This window comes from Heptranchias perlo, chromosome 20, assembly GCF_035084215.1.
Source record: "Heptranchias perlo isolate sHepPer1 chromosome 20, sHepPer1.hap1, whole genome shotgun sequence".
Classification (NCBI taxonomy): domain Eukaryota; kingdom Metazoa; phylum Chordata; class Chondrichthyes; order Hexanchiformes; family Hexanchidae; genus Heptranchias; species Heptranchias perlo.
The window spans coordinates 7,027,526-7,041,252 of NC_090344.1; the positions used below are offsets into that span (position 1 = coordinate 7,027,526).

General features: G+C 44.5%; 3 non-coding genes across 3 annotated transcripts; all 3 read left to right on the forward strand.

Annotated features, from left to right (window-relative positions):
• The first annotated feature begins 4,083 nt into the window (after positions 1 to 4,083).
• On the forward strand, positions 4,084 to 4,156 carry trnav-cac (transfer RNA valine (anticodon CAC)). Its single transcript has one exon. It is a non-coding gene; the product is annotated as a tRNA-Val (tRNA).
• A 6,236-nt stretch (positions 4,157 to 10,392) lies between these two features.
• Positions 10,393 to 10,466, forward strand: trnat-agu (transfer RNA threonine (anticodon AGU)). Its single transcript has one exon. It is a non-coding gene; the product is annotated as a tRNA-Thr (tRNA).
• A 3,179-nt stretch (positions 10,467 to 13,645) lies between these two features.
• Positions 13,646 to 13,727, forward strand: trnan-guu (transfer RNA asparagine (anticodon GUU)). Its single transcript has one exon. It is a non-coding gene; the product is annotated as a tRNA-Asn (tRNA).

A 13,727-nucleotide genomic window follows, 5' to 3' on the forward strand; every position in this document is an offset into this window, starting at 1 on the left:
ACTGTATATTGTGCGCGTGCAAGATGTTTTCTGCTAAAGTTCGTTCATCTGACTTAAACAATGCCACCATAGCCACACCTGCGGCTAGTCAGCAATTTCTCTTGGACAACACTGACATAGAGCATGGCCGAGTGCACTGAGTCCGGACATTGATGCTCCAGGACTGTCAGGGTGGGATTCGATTTTCGTCTGTAACAAAATTTCCATAGCAACGGAAAGAATGGCGGCTGCTGTTGCATAAACATCACAGTCAAACAAACACACACTCTTTGTATCTACTCACTTGAGGTTGTACAAGAGTGGGGGGCACTAGTTAATGTACTTTAACTGAGGCGGCACAAGTTGGGGTTGTATGATAGAGTGGAGCAGCCGTTGCCCTTCTGTATTACTAAGATGGGAATCCAGACTACTTGTATCACAAGCACGGAACATTTTTAACCAAGTCCTAAAATACCGCCTGTAAAATGAGAACGGGTGACAATTCAACACAGGGAAAACACAGCAAACTCATTTAGGTTTAGACTGTCACTTGTTAACCAAGGTGGAAAGCCAACAAAGTGGAGCATTGTTCAGGGATGTCCTGTTCATAATAGGCTGGAAAAAGCCAATCCGGCAAATTATTACCCCATCAGTCTGCACTCAATCATCAGCAAAGTGATGGAAGGTGTCGTCGACAGTGCTATCAAGCGGCACTTACTCACCAATAACCTGCTCACCGATGCTCAGTTTGGGTTTCGCCAGGACCACTCGGCGACAGACCTCATTGCAGCCTTGGTCCAAACCTGGACAAAAGAGCTAAATTCCGGAGGTGAGGTGAGAGCAACTGCCCTTGACATCAAGGCACCCTTTGACCGATGTGTCTTCAAGGAGCCCTAGGAAATTTGAAGTCAACGGGAATCAGGTGGAAAACTCTCCAGTGGCTGGAATCTTACCTGGCGCCAAGTAAGATGGTAGTGGTTGTTGGAGGCAAATCATCTCCGCCCCAGGACATCACTGCAGGAGTTCCTCAGGGCGGTGTCCGACGCCCAACCATCGTCAGCTGCTTTATCAATAGCCTTTCCTCCATCATAAGGTCAGAAATGGGGATGTTCGCTGATGATTGCACAGTGTACATTTCCATTCGCAATCCCTCTACTAATGAAGCAGTACGTGCCCACGTGCAGCAAAACCTGAACAACATTCAGCCTTGGGCTGATGAGTGGCAAGTAACATTCAAGTGCCAGGCAATGACCAACTCTAACAAGAGAAAACCTAACCAACTCGCCTTGACATTCAACGGCATTACCATCGCCGAATTCCCCGCCATCAACAGCCTGGGGGTCAGCATTGACCAGAAACTTAACTGGACCAGCTACATAAATACTGTGGCGACAAGAGCAGGTCAGAGGCCGGGTATTGTGCGGCGAGTGACTCGTCTCCTGACTCCCCAAAGTCTTTCTACTATCTACAATGTACAAGTCAGGAGTGTGACGGAATACCCTTCACTTGCCTGGATGTGTGCAGCTCCAGCTTCAATCAAGAAGCTCGACATCATCCAGGACAAAGCAGCCCGCTTGATTGGCACCCCATCCACCACCCTAAACATTCACCCCCTTCACCACCAGTGCACCGTGGCTGCAGTGTGTGCCATCTACAGGATGCACTGCAGCAATTCGCCAAGGCTTCATCGACAGCACCACCCAAATCCGCGACCTCTATCACCTAGAAAGTCAGGGGCATATGGCACATAGGAACAACACCACCTGCATGTTCCCCTCCAAGTCACACACCATCCTGCCTAGGAAATATATCGCCGTACCTTCATTGTCGCTGGGTCAAAATCCTGGAACTCCCTTCCTAACAGCACTGTGGGAGAACCTTCACCGCACGGACTTTAGCGGTTCAAGGAGCTGGATCACCACCACCTTCTCAAACACAATTAGGGATGGCCAATAAATGCTGGCCTTGCCAGCGACGCTCAAATCTCATAGAATCGTAGAATGTTTACAGCACGGAAGGAGGCCATTCGGCTCCACGCAATCGTAATCCAGCTAGTCTCACTCTCCCGCCCTTTCCCTGTAGCCCTGCATTTTTTTTTTCTTTCAAGCAATTATCCAGTTGCCTTTGAATCTGCCTTCACCACCCCCTCGGGCAGTGCATTCCAGATCCTAACCATTCGCTATTTAAAAACGTTTTTCCTCATGTCACCTTTGGTTCTTTTGCCAATCACCTGAAATCTATGTCCTCTGGTTCTCGACCCTTCTACCATTGGGAACAGTTTCTCTCTATCTATTCTGTCTAGACCCATCATGATTTTGAATTCCTCTATCAAATCTCCCCGCAACCTTCTCTGTTCCAACGAGAACAACCCCAGCTTCTCCAGTCTGTCCAAGTAACTAAATTCCCTCATCCCTGCAATCATTCTAGTAAATCTCTCCTGCACCCTCTGTAAGGCCTTCACATCTTTCCTGAACTGCGGTGCACAGAACCGGACACAATACCATAGTTGTGGCCGAAACAGTGTTTTATAAAGGTTCATCATGACTTCCATACTTTTTTACTCGATGCCTCTATTTATGAAGTCCAGGATCCCGTATACCTTTTCAACCGCATTCTCAACCTGCTCTGAAGCCTTCAACGATTTGTGCACATAAACCACCAGATCTCTCTGGGCCTATACCCATTTTGGAGTTGCGCCCTTTAGTTTATATTGCCTCTCCTGGTTCTTCCTACCGAAATGTATCATGTCGCATTTTTTGTGTTAAATTTCATCTGCCACTTGTCCGCCCATGACACAGGCCAATATATAACCTCTTGAAGTCTGTCACCATCCTTCACACTGTTCACTACCCTTCCAAGTGTTGTGTCATCTGCAAATTTTGAAATTGTGCCCTGTACACCCAAGTCCAAGTCATTAATATAAATCAAGAAAAGCAGTTGTCCCAGCATTGACACCTGGGGAACACCATTGTACACCTCCCTCCAGTCCAAAAAACAACCAATCACCACTGCTCTCTGCTTCCTGTCCCTTAGCCAATTCTGTATCCATGTTTCTACTGCCCCCTTTAATCCATGGACCTCAATCTTACTGATAAGCCTACCGTGCTGCAATTTATCAAACACCTTTTGAAAGTCCATATGCACCACATCAACTGCGTTGCCTTCATCTCCCCTCTCTGTTAACTCAACAAAAAACTCTATCATGTTAGTTAAACACGATTTGCCTTTAACAAACCCATGCCGGCTTTCCCTAATCAATCCACAGTCGTCCAAGCGTCTGTTAATTCTGTCCCGGATTATCGTTTCTAAAAGTTCCCCCACCATTGAGGTTAAACTGACTGGCATATAGATGCTGGCTTTATCCTTACATCTTTTTTGAACAAGGATGTAACGTTTGCAATTCTCCAGTCCTCTAGCACCACCCCCGTATCTGTGGATGTTTGTAAGATTATGGTCAGTATCTCCTGCTATTTCCACCCTTCCTTCCCTCAGCAGCCTCCGATGCATCCCATCCGGACCGGGTGACTTAACTACTTTAAGTACAGCTAGCCTTCCGAGTACCTCTTCTTTATCAATGTTTAGCCCATTCAGGATCTCAACTGTATTTACCTTTACCGAGACTCTGGCAGCATCTTCTTCCTTGGTAAAGACGTATACAATGTATTCATATAATATCTCTGCCATCCTCTCTGCCTCCATGAATAGCTCTCCTTTATGGTCCCTTATCAGAGTACGGCTCCTACTGCCCGTTTAATGTTTACATGCCAGTTTATGTTGGCCGCCAGTTTATTCTCACACTCTCTCTTTGCCCCTCATTTCCTTTTTCACTTCCCCTCTGAACTTTCCATATTCAGCCTGGTAAATGAATGAACAACATGTTGGATTTCCGTCAGCCTGAAACAGAAAGTTATTGGTTGATCAATGGCGATTTGAACAACTATTCGTCTTTTTACTGAGTTTAATGAGTTTTGCGAAATTAATACAACAAACTATTTTGTAAAACTTAATCCCCTGAAGGGGACCCGGCCCCGTCTCCCAGCACTGAGAACATTTGAAGACGGCAACTATCTTCCGAGCATTTCGTATAACCGTTTGCACAGCAGAGTTTCCGTAGTGTAGTGGTTATCACGTTCGCCTCACACGCGAAAAGTCCCCGGTTCGAAACCGGGCGGAAACATTTTCAAAACGTCATCCACAAAAAATCAATAAATATGAAAACACGCAAGATTTCACTCTGTATTGAAATATGAATAAAATACAGAACCGGTATATTTTCCTTTCTCTGTCCAGTTCTGCACACATTCAAACATTACACAGATACCGAAAATATCTCTCCCTCACTTCAGTTTCCTGCCCTGCCTGTGCAGAAATCTCCTCTCAAAGCTACTCATTGCGACTGGTTTTTGTTGACTTGTGAGAGACTTTTCAAGGACCTTGAAGAGCTGCCTCGGTTCATAACTATAGTTCTAAACAGCACGGCAGCCGCGGCAACAAACACATCCGTTTTTCGAAGTTCGATGTTCCCCAGCTCCCGGATTGAGTGAGACCACGACAGCAACGACATTCAGGCCGCCTGTCCGGCCCCGCTCCCTCCAATCACAGGTTGCTGGCGGAAGGCCGCAAATACCGCCTCAGACAGCGCAATACTGCCGATCCCTGGGAAACAATATACCACCGAAGCTTTGACAACACATCGCAGGCATCATTTGTCCCGCAAACATAGATACTTGCCAGCTGTTTCAAAGTTTATTGCCTGAACAAGGATTTGATTTCTGCACACTCAAATCACGAGCCGCTGATAGAAATCTCAGAGTCCAACGACTGAGCGACCCAGGCTCAATATACGAAAAAGATCCATTGTACAAATTTATGGTAGGACTCTGAATTATCCTTCGTGAACGTCGAAATGAGTTGAAGATCCCTTCTATAAAATTCTCAGTAACGTGTTGAGGAGAATCCTTGTTTCTGTTGAACATGATGTAAGAAACATGGACAGTGAACTCGTGAGTTTACAATTCTTCTTGTTTGTGCCAAATGTCTTCTCATTCGTTAGCACCAATTAAAATAACCCTTTATCCAGTGGCTCAAAAGCTAAACTTGTCCCACACGGGAGCTGGAAAAGGCCTCTCGACCTTTCATGTATTAACATCTGTAAGCTGAATAATTTCATCCGTTACACAGTGACACCAGGCAGCAGATTTCCCTTCCAAATTTTCCCCATACGAAACTTCCACCCGATGAATATCCGCTTAACGAAAAGAAGAATTGTGTGTTTGGTTCTTCAGATTTAAAGATTTCGCACCGGCGCCTTTGCCATATCAGCTGACGCGAATCGCCCCCTCTCCCCCTGTAAACAAGTAAACTCGCACCTACAGTTGTAAGACGGTAGGCCAGAGGAACCCAAGTGCCCACATGGGAACACTAAGAAGCAGATGCGTGACGGAACATACCAGTTGTACCTTGATCTCCGGTCAAAATGTTCGGAGTAAAATGTTCGACTGTTCTCGGTGAGGCTGAAACTCACAACCTGGGCATTTCTGAAGCTGATAAAAGTGCCGCACGCTGACCGCTTGCGCGACAAGAGCTTCGAGATCTTTCTCCGATTTCTCCAAGAAGCCTCCAATCAAGATGCACTTCGATAAATATCCGCAGTGGCCTTTAAAAGCCGTGGAATCTGAAACAAAACCCCAGAAGATAAGAACTTTTAATTATAGTATTATTAACTTAGGGACAATTTTTGATGGTACTTTAAGGAGGATTTGGGGAAAGTGTGAGACGAAACTGGGAAACTCTCCCTGGGCTGTCGTTGATTGAAGAGATGGGCGTTATTTCATTTGAAAACCGAGGCTCGGAACTTTCTGATGGAGAAGTGTGACAGAAGATTGTGGTTCGTGACAGTTGCCGGTGAGATCGAGAGGAGACGGAGAAAAGTCAAAGTCACAGCTGTGACAGCTCAAGTGCTCTGCTTATCTGTAATATTTAAAAAGTAATGTACAGTACAGAGCAAGCCGATTTGGTATCGCTTATCAAAAATATTAAAAGACACGGGGTCAAACGCGGATTTGTGAAGAGGGAATGGTTTTAACCCCCAAAGCGAAATCATTCCACATGAATCTGAAGTGTCTTGGGGAAAACAGCAGTGCGAACCGTTACGTTCGTGTCATGACTTGAAAGACCCACCAATTACCGACAGTATCTTTGAACGAGTTGTGTCAGCAAAACCGTGATTGAAGCCACTTTGCATTTGTCAAACGTGTAGGTGACGATATTGGGGTTGATAAGGGTCGATTTCAATTATTTGAAATATCACTATACGTCATGACCCGAAAATCGACTGTAAAATCGAGTTTTTCCTATCAGTCCTGAATTGAAGGGAAAGGCGCACCAATCAGATCAGGGAAACGAAGAGCAGAATAGGTGAATGAAACTTGCACGATTGAAAATCCCTGTTTGTCGGAAGATTCAGTCCCCAGTGGTGGAGAGGATTGGTATTTCGAGCAGTTATTCACCAGCCTCAATTTCAGTAATTTCCCGTTGCTGACAATGAGATGAGTCGAAATGAGCAGGTCCAACGAGCCAGTCTGCAACACAGGCCAATGTCTCCGTGCAGCTCATTACCCAGTCAATGGGCTCCATTATAGCCGCTCCTGTCAGCAACACACAAAGAGAAATTGTAAATCTGAAACAGAAAGAGATAATGTATAAAACTTTATATCTACTACCGGGTTTTCCCTTTTTTCGGCTTTTAAAACAATCTGTTTCACAGTTTGTCAAACCCGAAACAGCCTCTGGGATTTGCCGATTGTAATTTCAATGGAAATTGCGACCGTCACTAATTATCGGAACAAATATACCCGCTGAGGTTTCGGTGTTGTTATTGGTTTATTTATATCAGTGAGTGACCGATTTTAAACTAGGTGAGGGTCTAAACATAAGGTAAAAGCCTGGGATAGACAAGAGATTCTTCAATGTATCAAGTTAAATTACACTGATTCCACCAACACTGCACATCACATCCCTTAAATATTGTTACCTGTTACTATATAAAACTGGTGAGGGTGGAAATGGGAAATAACCGAAAAAAACCTTAATTGTATCAAACTTATTATTATTATACAAACAATGTACAGCCTATCCCTTAAAAAAGACTCAATGTAAAACCAGTCGCCAGTCCCAGACCCGCTGTGCCCGTGATGTGATTTTCATCCGATTCTGACTGACTTAGTATCAGACGCGCTCCCGTCCACAGTAAACGGATGGGGCCGGATTCATAAGAGAAAAATGAGGACCGACCGCCGCATAACCTGTCCTCATAATTTAACCATTTTAGCCCCGGTATCATTCTGGTGAATCTGCGCTGCACCACTCCAAGGCCAATATTTCATTCCTGAGAGGTGGTGCCCAGAACTGAATGCAATACTTTAATTGGGGTCTCAGCAGGGATTTCTATCTGTAACATACTTCCCCCCTTTGAATACCGATTTCCCTGAAATAAAGGCCAACATGCCATGAGACATTTAAATTCATTTTTCTAACATTCCACTGGCTTTTAGCGATTTCTGTACTTGGACCCCTAAATCTCTCTGCTCCTCCACAGTTCCTAGATTCTCACCATTTAGAAAATACTCTGATCTATCTTACTTCAGTCGAAAGTAGATGAGCTCACACTTGCCCATTTTGAAAGTTTGAACAGACTGGGGCTCTTCTGTATAGAAATGAGAATGCTGAGGGGTGACCTGATATCGGACTTTAAGACTATGCAAGGGTTTGATAGGTTAGACGTAGATAAGGTGTTTGCACTTGTGAATGCGGGGACTCCAAATCATTGGGGCCATGATTATAAGGTAGTCACTATTTAATTCAATATGGCATTCAAGAGGAACACATTCACCCAGAGAGTGGTTAGAATGTGCAATTCGCTCCCACAAGGAGTAGTTTAGGCGAATAGCATGGATTCGTTGACGGCGAAGCTAGATAAACACATGGAGGAGAAAGGAATATAAGGGTCTGCACATACGGTAAGATGAGGAGGGGTTGGCGGAGGCTTGTCTGCAGCATAAACACCGGCATAAGCTAGTTGGGCCGAATTGCCTGTTTCCGTGATGTACATTCTTTGTAATTCTATGTAACTCAATCTGCCACAATTTTGCCAACTCACTTAATCTTTCAGTTTCCCTATGCTTCCATTTACAATATTCACTGTGACACCTAACTTGGTGTCAGCGACAAACGTGGATATAAGAACATAAGAACATAAGAAATAGGAGCAGGAGTAGGCCAATCGGCCCCTCGAGCCTGCTCCGCCATTCAATAAGATCATGGCTGATCTGATCCTAACCTCACATCTAAATTCATGTCCAATTTCCTGTCCGCTCACCGTAACCCCTAATTCCCTTTACTTCTAGGAAACTGTCTATTTCTGCTTTAAATTTATTTAATGATGCAGCTTCCACAGCTTCCTGGGGCAGCAAATTCCACAGACCTACTACCCTCTGAGTGAAGAAGTTTCTCCTCCTCTCAGTTTTGAAAGAGCAGCCCCTTATTCTAAGATTATGCCACCTAGTTCTAGTTTCACCCATCCTTGGGAACATCCTTACCGCATCCACCCGATCAAGCCCCTTCACAATCTTATATGTTTCATTAAGATCGCCTCTCATTCTTCTGAACTCCAATGAGTAGAGTCCCAATCTACTCAACCTCTCCTCATATGTTCACCCCCTCATCCCCGGGATTAACCGAGTGAACCTTATTTGTACCGCCTCGAGAGCAAGTATGTCTTTTCTTAAGTATGGACACCAAAACTGTATTCAGTATTCCAGGTGCGGTCTCACCAATACCTTATATAACGGCAGCAATACCTCCCTGTTTTTATATTCTATCCCCCTAGCAATGAAAGCCAACATTCCGTTGGCCTTCTTGATCACCTGCTGCACCTGCATACTAACTTTTTGACTTTCTTGCACGAGGACTCCCAGATCTCTTTGTACTGCAGTACTTTCCAGTTTCTCGCCATTAAGATAATAACTTGCTTTCTGATTTTTTCTGCCAAAGTGCATAACCTCACATTTTCCAATATTGCATTGCATCTGCCAAATCTCCGCCCACTCACCCAGCCTGTCGATATCCCCTTGTAGGTTTTTTTATGTCCTCCTCACTCTCTACTTTCCCTCCCATCTTTGTATCATCTGCAAACTTTGATACGTTACACTCGGTCCCCTCCTCCAAATCGCCAGAATATGCGGCAGTCTGTTCCGTCGTCTACGTCATTTATACACCGGGTCACTTCCTCCCACCTTCTAACCAACTCCCAACCCGTTTCGATAGGTTGCTTTAAATTCTACGCGCTCCCATTTATGTTAACAGTATCTTCTGTGGTACCTTATCGAATCCCTCTGGAATTCAATATTATATAACATCCATCGACACTCCATTATCTACCACGTTAGATATATCTTCAAAAAGTTCAACTAGCTTTGTTGGACTTGACTTACCCTTTATAAATCCATGCTGGTTCTCTCTGATTACTTCATATTTATCCACGTGCTCAGACATTCCTTCCTTAATAACGAATACTGGTAACGTCCCTACCACGGACGTCAGACCAATGGGTCTATAATTTCCAACTTCATCTCTGCTACCCATCCTAAATAATGGAGTGACATTGACAATGTTTCAATCAAAGGACCAATTCCTGAATCAAGATATTTTGAACGATCATGACGAAATCATGTACAATTTCCTCGCCTATTCCTCTTCGTCCCCTCGGGTGGTAACGATCAGGTCCTGGAGATTTGTCTATCTTTAATCTGATTATTTTCTCCATTGCCATTATTTTACTTATACTGAATCCCCATGATTTATTTACAGTTGTCCTCGTGTCTCTGGTATGTTATCCTCATCCTTTTCTGTGAAGTAAATATTTAGCAATTCTGCTATTTCCTGATATTCAATTACAATATCACCTCCGTCTGTCTTTAAAGGACCCACATTACTCTTAGTCACCCTTCTTTCTCTTCATGTACTGGTAAAAATCTTGATTGTTGTCCTCTTTTTCCCTCACAGGTTTTTCTCCTTTTCCCTGATTGTTCCTCTTCCGGTTTTTAGTTTCAGCACCGCAAGAAATAATACTTTGCAATAAAGTTCGGCTCAATAGTTCTTTACTGTCAGAGAGAGAATTGTCTGATCCCCTAAATTATTTAATGTAACAAACACAAGCACACATAATCATCGGTGTATCAATGCACTGATGGATACACAAAGATAAACACAGCGAAAAAATGCAGGAAGTATCGGGATGCACAGGAAAACGGACAAGCGAAATCGACAAAATCAAACGGTCTGAACACCGAACAGACAGTAACGTGTCGCTGATTGATGTTATTGAGAGGAGGTGTGAACACGTTGTCACCAATTGGCGCTGTGGCTTAGCTGGTTAAAGCACCTGTCTAGTAAACAGGGCATCCTGGGTTCAACTCCCAGCAGTGCCTTATGCAACTTATTATTTTCACCTAATTTGTGGAATTAAGCGACAAAATAACACTGTGGTGTTTGGATTTGTTCAGGTTTCAGGCGGGAACAGATATCAAGATGACTGCTCAAAAACGCACTTTCATTATTCAGACAGACCTCTCATTGAATGTGTCTGTAACACGTTCTTGTTTCTGGTTTCGTTGGGGTCGGGGTATAATTCACGATTTGAAGTTTAAACCCGGAAGTAGTCCTAATTCTGACCGAGACTTGTGATCTTGACCAGCGGTGCAAACTTTTGTAAACTGGAAAATGAAAGTTCCCAAATCACTCCACCTGAATCCCCGGGCCCTGACGAAATATATCCCAGGCTGTTAATAGAAGCAAGGAAGGAAATAGCGGAGGCTCTGACCATCGTTTTCCAATCCTCCCTGGTTACAGGTGTGATGCCGGAGGATTGGAGGACTGCTAAAGATGTACCGTTGTTTAAAAGGGAGAAAGGGGTAGATCGAGTAATTACTGGCCAGTCAGAATAACCTCGGTCAGGCTGAAGGTATTCCATTAAATCTACACTGTACTTCCTCCACAGCCAATACTGGGAGGAGGGGACTCTTGACTGACAAGCCTCAGCTACACCAGGAGAGCAAACTCACGCTCTCTCTTATTCCTGGGATGTGCTACTTTTGAAAAAAAAAAGGTGAGTATCTCTATACCTTTAAACTCTCTGTCTCTCTACACAGGTATTGACAGTGCATTGTAGGACGGTGTGAGTGTCTTTCTACCTTTAAACTCTCTGTTTCACTGCACAGCATTGACAGTGTATTGTAGGACGGTATGAATGGGATGAGGGTCTGTGGGGCGAAGTGCAGCCGATTGGGAGCAGCGCCCATTTGCGGGCTGAGTATTGCACGCTTGATTTTGTCTCTCCCTTCTATCTTTCTTTCTCTCTTTCTTCCTTTCACCACCCTCTCTCCCATTCTTTCTTTCACTCTCATTTCATTCCTCTTATTTCGTGCTTTGTCTTTCTGCCCCAGCACCTTTGTCTGTATTCTGTTTTTGTTCTCTCATGTGTCTTTGTTGGATGATCCAAAATTCAGACCCGCCGCTGCCTCCAGATTTTTCTTCCTTCCACAATCATGGTCTATTTCATTGAGACTTTCCTGCGGCATTGCCTCCTCTAACACTCACTTTCACATTCTTACACCTTTAAGTTTGCTCTCCATCGACCGCTGTTTCTCGGGGACACATGTCCCGTTCGCATCAATGTTCATTTGTGCCTTGAAACCAGTCGATACATTTCGATCTGCTCCAGAGACAAGCTCAAAGAAAGCAGGGCTGGCATTCGGTGGGATAGCGCATACGTTTCCGTGAAATTTCCATGGGGTATCTTGTGACACGGGGGATGTTAACTGAAGAACTGGGTTTTGTTTCCATGGTCGTTCGCGCTTTTCCCCGAGCAGTTTATTTGCGGTAGAGACGGGCGGCGCGACAAAGCTGCGAAAGACGGATGAAAGCTGCACTTTTAGCAATCTGGGCGGTGCAGGAAAGTCGGAAATGTTCCGCTTGATCGTAATAGGTCTGTGGAAATGTCCGATTGAAAAGGAATGAGGAGAAATGAAAAGAGCGGCAATGGTGAAAAAGTGTCGATTACAGGAGGTTGGCCGTGAGCGAAAGGTCCTTTGAATGTTCGTCGCGGAGGTGATTTTGTTCCGAAACCGCAGACTTTAAGCGCCTGGGGAAAGTGAAGTTGGAGCTTTGTCCTTGGGTCAAATTGGGTGTTTTCAGGAAAACAGCCATTGTGAAATCACAAGAATGAAAACAGAAAATGCTGAAAACGCTGAGCAGGTCAGGCAGCACCTGTGGCGAAAGAACCAGAGGTAATGTTTCAGCTTGATGACTTTTGTCATCCGAACTGAATGGTTTGCCGTGTGTGTGAGTAGCTTTGTTGTCTAAGATGCTGACTTCCATTTCTGAATTATGTAGGTGCGAATCGCACTGCTGCCAAAATTTGTAGAGCTTTTCATTTTGGCCGCCTCACCAAAAACCCTTCATTGGTAAGAAGTGCTTTTCCGCATTGCTGGTTTACACGTGTTTGAACAATTCAGCAAAGTCTGGATTACCACCCAACTGTATCTTACACGGAGGTGTTGGGAGTGTAAGGGGTGATCGAGGTGAAGTTTCAACCAATGTGCACAATGGCGGCCTGGTGAACCGAGTACCTCTTTTTCGTCAGCATAATATAAAAGATATGGACCATAATTATAAATTTCTTCTTTGCATCACACTAAGATTTATTATCAGTGAATGTACATGAGCAGGTCGATTTACGTCACGCTCCGGTCGCTTTGTATCGCCTCCGACAAATAGAATAGAATCAAAGAAAGGTCACAGCACGAAAAGAGGCCATTCGGCACATCGAGTCCGTGCCGGCTCTCTGCAAGTGCAATCCAGATAGACCCACTCCCCCACCCTTTCCCTGTAGCCCTGTATTTTCTTTCGTTTCAAATACTTATCCAGTTCCTGCCCCCACCACCCCCTCGGGCGGTGTATTCCAGACCCTAAACACTCGCTGTGTAGAAAAGTTTTTCCTCATGCCACGTTTGGTTCTTTTGCCAAACACCTTAAATCTATGTTATCTGGTCCTTGAACCTTCCACCAATAGGAACAGTTTATCTCTTTCTACTCTGTCCAGATCCTTCATCATTTTGAATACCTCTATTAAATCTCCTCGTAACCGTCTCTGTTCCAAGCAGAACAACCCCAGCTTCTCCAATCTATCCATGAAACTTATGCCCCTCATCCCTGGAATCTTTACAGTAAATCTCTTCTGTGGGTATTCGGTATTAACATCGCCGAATCCCCCACCATTAACATACTATTGGTTACCATTAACTAGAAACTTAACTGGACCAGCCACATGAATACTATGGTTACAAAAGCAGTTCAGAGGCTGGATATTCTGCGGCGAGTGAATCACCTTCTAATTTCCAAAAGCCGTTCAACCATCTATAAGGCGCAAGTTGAGTGAGTTGGAATAATCATGTGATGGCCATCGACCTGAAACGTTAACTCTGTTTCTATGTTTAAAGATTCTGCCTGACCTGCTGAGGATATACACATTTACAGTTTTGATTTCAGGTTGGCAACATAGCCAGTATTTTAATTTTGAATAAAGGGGCTTTCGCATATTTTTGCGTGCGACGAGGTGACCGAGAGGTTAAGGCGATGGACTGTTAATCCATTGTGCTGTGCACGCGTGGGTTTGAGTCCCATCCTCGTCG